Source organism: Poecilia reticulata, linkage group LG15 (genome assembly GCF_000633615.1).
Source record: "Poecilia reticulata strain Guanapo linkage group LG15, Guppy_female_1.0+MT, whole genome shotgun sequence".
Lineage (NCBI taxonomy): Eukaryota > Metazoa > Chordata > Actinopteri > Cyprinodontiformes > Poeciliidae > Poecilia > Poecilia reticulata.
The window spans coordinates 7,413,181-7,419,300 of NC_024345.1; positions in this window are offsets into that span (position 1 = coordinate 7,413,181).

Sequence of the window (6,120 nt, forward strand, 5' to 3'; positions counted from 1 at the left end):
GGCGCCTCCTCATCCTGACTCTCATACTGACAGGAGGAACCACAGAGCTCTGTTAAGTTAAAAGCTCATCTTCTGAAGTTGGGATATTTTTCCTCTAACAGGTTCCAGAGAATCACTTCAAACCAGATGTTGGACTTTATTTTATTTCAGTGTCATTTGTGAATGTTAGCGTCTCATTCTCAACAGCGGAGTTATGTTTATAACTCCGCTGTTGATAAGGTTATCGTTGATAACGTTGATAAGGTTATCATTTTAAAGAAAGTCTCATCAACATCAATATTTCCACTAAATAAGAGGCAAAAAAGTATTTGATAAAGGAAAAGCCTCTCAGACTCTGAGCCCGACAGCACCAAACTATTTTTTTAATATTAGACAATTAATTTAATTTCACATAATTATCGCGGTAGAAGCCATTTGTTTGTTAAATACTTAATGAAACATATTTACCGTGTTTAATGTTTGTTGTGAATGACGTATACTCACATGATAATTAGTTTGTCGTTTATTGAATGTTCAGAAACTACAGCGGCTATAAAGCGACATGAGAAAGTCATTTAAGCACACACGTTGCCATGGCAACCTCCTGTGTTTTCCAAGCCGACCAGAGATTACGTTAAAAACATAACATTCAGTCCGTTACAATATTAGGTTTGCAGGCTTGATATTTATTTTGCGATCATTAAAAAGCGCTCCTTGAACACAGTGGTGGATGATTAGTTAATTTTAAGCTCCTGCTCTGTTATTTTGGTAATGGAACCGAAACGCACAGAATTGTGCAACACCTTGTTGAAACAATAATCACTGAGATTATTATTGTTGTTGGGTCATTGAACACGTTTTGTTGATTTCTTTGTTGTTCTTTAATAAAGTTACGAACGTTTTAAGCCAATCAGAGGACGACGTGCTGGTCTCAGCCTCCTGGCTGCGTTCAGTTTGTCACCTAATGCCAAGATCGACTCAAAACCTTCCGCGATCGACATATTACACCGCTGCTCTAGTATAGCACGAAGAGTTCAGAAACAATATGAAATGGGAAAAAAGTTATTTATTAAATGATTAAGTCGTGTTTTAGATTGTTCTTGAAAAACTAATCAGTCACGATTTAGTTGCTGCACTCACAGCTGCACAGTGAACCCATTGATTTTTTACAGCAGACAGTTGCTCCTCTCTCTTGCAGGTACTGCGTACCCCCGCTAAATCTTTTAGGGCTATGGACCCTAACTGAAGCACGCGATTGTGATTATGATGTCGAAGTTCACCACCAGCTTTATCAGTTCAGGGCCCACAGATGTTCCAGGGAGGAGGGGTTGCAGAACAGAGCCTTCTTTAGACATAACAACCAGGGGAGGATAGCTGGCAAGCAAGGCCAGCCTGGGGAGCCAGATTCTGATAGCAGAAATTTGTTTAGGTCAGGTTGACATCAGTTTACTGCCTTCCTTGAAAGTCTCGCTGGTGCTTCTCAATGGCAAATCCAAACAGCCGAATTTAGGGTCTTCTGCCTGATCCAAGTGAACAACGTTCTCCAAGGTCACACCATATCCATTCTGAGTCCGAGATCTGCTGCCCTGCCACTGTCCTGTTCCAGTATCGCACCCAGTCTGCGGCTCAGCTCCCGTATCATCTCAGTCTGAGTGTTGATCGCTCTGCAGATCCCATCAACCGTACCCAGCAGCCTTGAAGTGGCCAAAACGGCTGCCGGTATCTTCCGAAATTTCCCATAAGCCAGGTATCCGCCAACTCCAATAAGCAGAAACCCTGTTATCATGAATCCAATCATGTACACATCTTCAACATCCTTGACTGACAGCATCGTCAGACACACGGTCTTCCACTTCCATCCGGAATCCATCGTGTATCTAGCAAAGAATGCCCCGTCGGGACACAATGGTTCCCCTTTACCCTGTTTCCCAGTGGAAATTTTTTTTATCAATTGCGCTGAGAGACCAGCTGACCAGATCCATAATTTGCAACCTCGGAAGCTATTCAAAAGAAAGACTGACAACACAGGACACAGACGCTTAGCAGGGAAGATAGGGAGGGCAGGGAGGCAGAGAAAGTGTGACCTCCTCCTTCGATAGACAGAGCAGAAAAAAACCTTGAAGTCCCATGAAGACATTTGTTGGAGAACTTGGCTCCTCCCTGAACTTCAGCAGAAAACAAACAGTTACCAGGCCTCACTGCACCGGCAGGAGGCCATCACACTCAACCACGAATACAAATATAATCAAAATAAGGAATTAATCTGTGGGATAATTTGGGATGCTGCTGTCCATAATGCAGATGGTCATTTGAATGAGCTTATTTTTAATTAAGTTATTTTCCACAAATAAAACCACACGACAAGCATAAAAGTCAACAACCTCTCAATTATTTCAATGTTATTTTACTCACAACTAATGGTTGTCCTCCTTTTTGTCTTACAGCATCTATACTTTGTTATATCTTAAAATACACCCATCACATTAAACCACAGTCTTTTGTGATTAATACAACACAGCTGCCAGTGATATGACAGTTTTCTTTAACATTGGATAATTATTGCTTAAAACATTTTTTCTAGAGCACATCTCTGGATGTCTCTGGTTGTCTGTATCTCCTCCAGGGAAAGGCTCAGCTCAGGGTTGTTAAGTTCCATTATAGCTAAGAATAATGACAAGATGTGCTTTGTTCATTATTCCTTTTGGGTATCACTGTCAAGTTAAAAATGTTTTGTTGCAGTTTGGAAACAGTACGCTTAAAGGTTCGCTATTGAAGTCTTGTTGCAAAAACAGGTCTCAAAAGTCAGGAATAAAACAGAAGGGGGAATGAAAAGTGAGATTTCCACAAAAACTGAGAATTTGGGTACAAATCTAAGGTTCAGAACATAAAACTTGTAAGAGTAGACAGGGAAATGACTGCATTCTTGCAAAAAGTTAATACATCTTTATGCCTTCATTGCATAATCATTACTTCATTAAGTAAAAGTTACTATCTCAATAGGAGAGATCCCAGACCATATTTTATGTTTTATTTTGTACAGACCATCTGGACTCTCGGCTATTGAGAGATGATTACTTGCTGGAGGTGTGGACTCTGTTGAGGGTTTGCTAACATAACGTATGTAACACACCAGTTTAACTCTATGAAATTTACCAGAAGTTTTCTGCACTTTGAGAGAAGTGCCGAACCGAGCGAAGCGGCTTAATTCAATATTTGAAAGTGTGACCAGCTTCGTTCTCTTCCTCCGTTGCTTTTGCTAAACCTACAGGCAGACTACAATTCTGAAACAGCACAGAAATTTGACATCATCGTTCCCAACTTCGGTTAAAACATAGAGTACATATAGCTTTGACTTAGAATAGACTTCACAATGCTGATTGTATCTTCTTGGTACTGGCAAAACTTTTTATACATGACACCTCATTAAATATTTACAGAGCTCATCGTTCTGTGGACCAGAAAAAGACAGGAGGAAGAGAAGCTGAAGAAAAGACAGAACATGGACATTTCTGAGATTAATTTAAAAAAAAAATGATAGAAAAAACTGAAATTTCTGAGTTTGAGAAGCTTAAGATTTGCTAGAAAAAACTCAAAATTTTCTGAGAACATTTTTTGACCTTTTACTCAGAAATGTCCATGTGTTTGCCGTGAATTTATTCCCTTTATTTATATTCTAATAATGGAATTCATTCACAGTAACACTAAATTTTTCATCTCGGGATAAAAATACAGAGCAGGTTTTAATCCCATCACACCACAAAAAAAGTGATAATGAAAATAGTGAGGATTAAAAACTCAAACTGTTCTCTAAATAACATTCATACATTAATACATCTTACCTTACCCTGTTTTTCATCTCACAGTGAAATAGTGTAATGACAAAGGGACATGGCATTGTATGTTTTTCATCTTCTGTTTTAGTAACCCAATTTTCCCCAGATCCTGTCAAAAGAATCTCTTTGTGTCACATGTTAATAAAAGCCCCTTTGGTCCATCCTTAAGGAAAACAAAGTACCATGTCAACGAACAAACGCCAACTGTTTCTTCCCTTCATTAGTAAAACCATGAGATTAGAAGGAGCCATGGCAACGAGCTCAGAACAGCAGAAGACGTTGCTGAGAATTTTTTAAAAAAAGAAATAAACAAAAAACAAAGAAGTAGTGACCAGATTGTGAGGTGTTATGTTTACAGGTATTTTTTTTGTTTTTGGGGAGTTTTCTTGTAATTAACCCATATTTTAAATGTTTCAGTTTAAGTTACGCCCTGCTTATCCACTTCAGGACAAGGTTTTTGTTCTGGATTAAAAAATATAAGGACTACACACACTGTGTTGTGCACCAGGTATGGTCATTTAAGCATGCCAAACTTTTAAAAGATTATAGCTTCAAAATCAGAACATTTCATACAATTTAAAGTCCTTAGATTGGACTGGAACAGTTTGTTGAAAATTTTGCGATATATTTTTAAGCCTCATGTGATTATACAAAAGAAGGTAACGTGAATTTTGTGATGTATGTCTCTGTTGCACAAGTTGGATCAATTTGTAGATCCAATACAGGTCTAAAATATAAAATATTATTATCTTATATTTTATATCTAAAATAATAATATCACCTGTTTTAAGAGCATAATACAGCAGAGATGGGCCAAAACAAATAAAATAAGGCCTAAGGAAATTCATTCTGGGGTTGATTACTTGCATAATCAACTGTGAGCCAAGATCCAGCATGCGTTGTTCCTCCGATTTATTTGGAATTTTACAGAGGCTGACATACTGGATTCAAAAAGTAACACAGAACAACTTTTAAATACATTCCAAACTTCTTCAGCTTGGATTTCATGCAAAGCTTAATATGCTCTCCTGTCAGTTACCATAGCAATATGACTACATGCGCTTGTCAACAGGAGTGAGAAAATATTTTTGTAAAATGTGTACAGGTCACCATTTTATTTAAATCAGATTTTAGATGTTTTTCATGTTTGCAAGCAGCGTTACCCTAGTTTTGTTGAGAAACTTATCATTTTACTGCACAGTGGTTGATACGGCAACCTGCAATTTGTCTGTTTCAGACTCAACCACTGTTATCAGCACACCGGCAGCAATAAAGCTCTGATAAATCAACAGGGAATATATGATCAAACCAGGGAAATTGATGCTTTTATTATGACTTGCTATAAAGTGTATAGGGCTATTAGAGATAGTTTTAATTTCAATATAATGATAATGCACCTCTCCTTATCGTGGTGGAAGGGTTTGAGTGTCCCGATGATCCTAGGAGCTATGCTGTCTGGGACTTTATGTCCCTGGTAGGGTCACTTTGGATCTGGCGTTCCCTTGCCCAGGCGCGGGTCACCGGGGCCCCACTCTGGAGCCAGGCCTGGAGGTGGGGCATGATGGCGAGCACCTGGCGGCTGGGCTTTTACCCACGGAGCCTGACCAGGCTCAGCCCGAAGAGGAGACGTGGGTCCCCCTTCCAATGGGCTCACCACCTGTCGGAGGGGCCAAAGGGGTCGGGTGCAATGTGTTACGGGTGGCAGCCRAGGGAGGGGACCCTGGCGGTCTGATCCTCGGCTGCAGAAGCTGGCTCTTGGGACCTGGAACGTCACCTCTCTGGTGGGGAAGGAGCCGGAGCTAGTGTGCGAGGCTGAGAGGTTCCGGCTAGAAATAGTCGGCCTCRCCTCGACGCATGGCTCTGGTTCTGGAACCAGTCTCCTTGAGAGGAGCTGGACGTATTTCTACTCTGGAGTTACCCACTGTGAGAGGCACCGGGCAGGAGTAGGCATACTTGCTGCCCCCCATCTTGGCGCCTGTATGTTGGGGTTTACCCCGGTGAACAAGAGGGTAGCCTCCCTGCGATTACGGGTGGGGGGACGAGTTCTGACTGTTGTCTGTGCTTACAGGCTGAATAACAGTTCAGGTTACCCACCCTTCTTGGAGACCTTAGAGGGGGTACTGGAGAGTGCCCCTCCTGGGGACTCCCTTGTTCTACTGGGGGACTTCAATGCTCACGTGGGCAATGACAGTGAGACCTGGAGGGGCGTGGTTGGGAGGAACGGCCCCCCCCAATCTGAACTCGAGTGGTGTTCTGTTGTTGGACTTCTGTGCTCATCATGGATTGTCCATCACGAACACCATGTTCA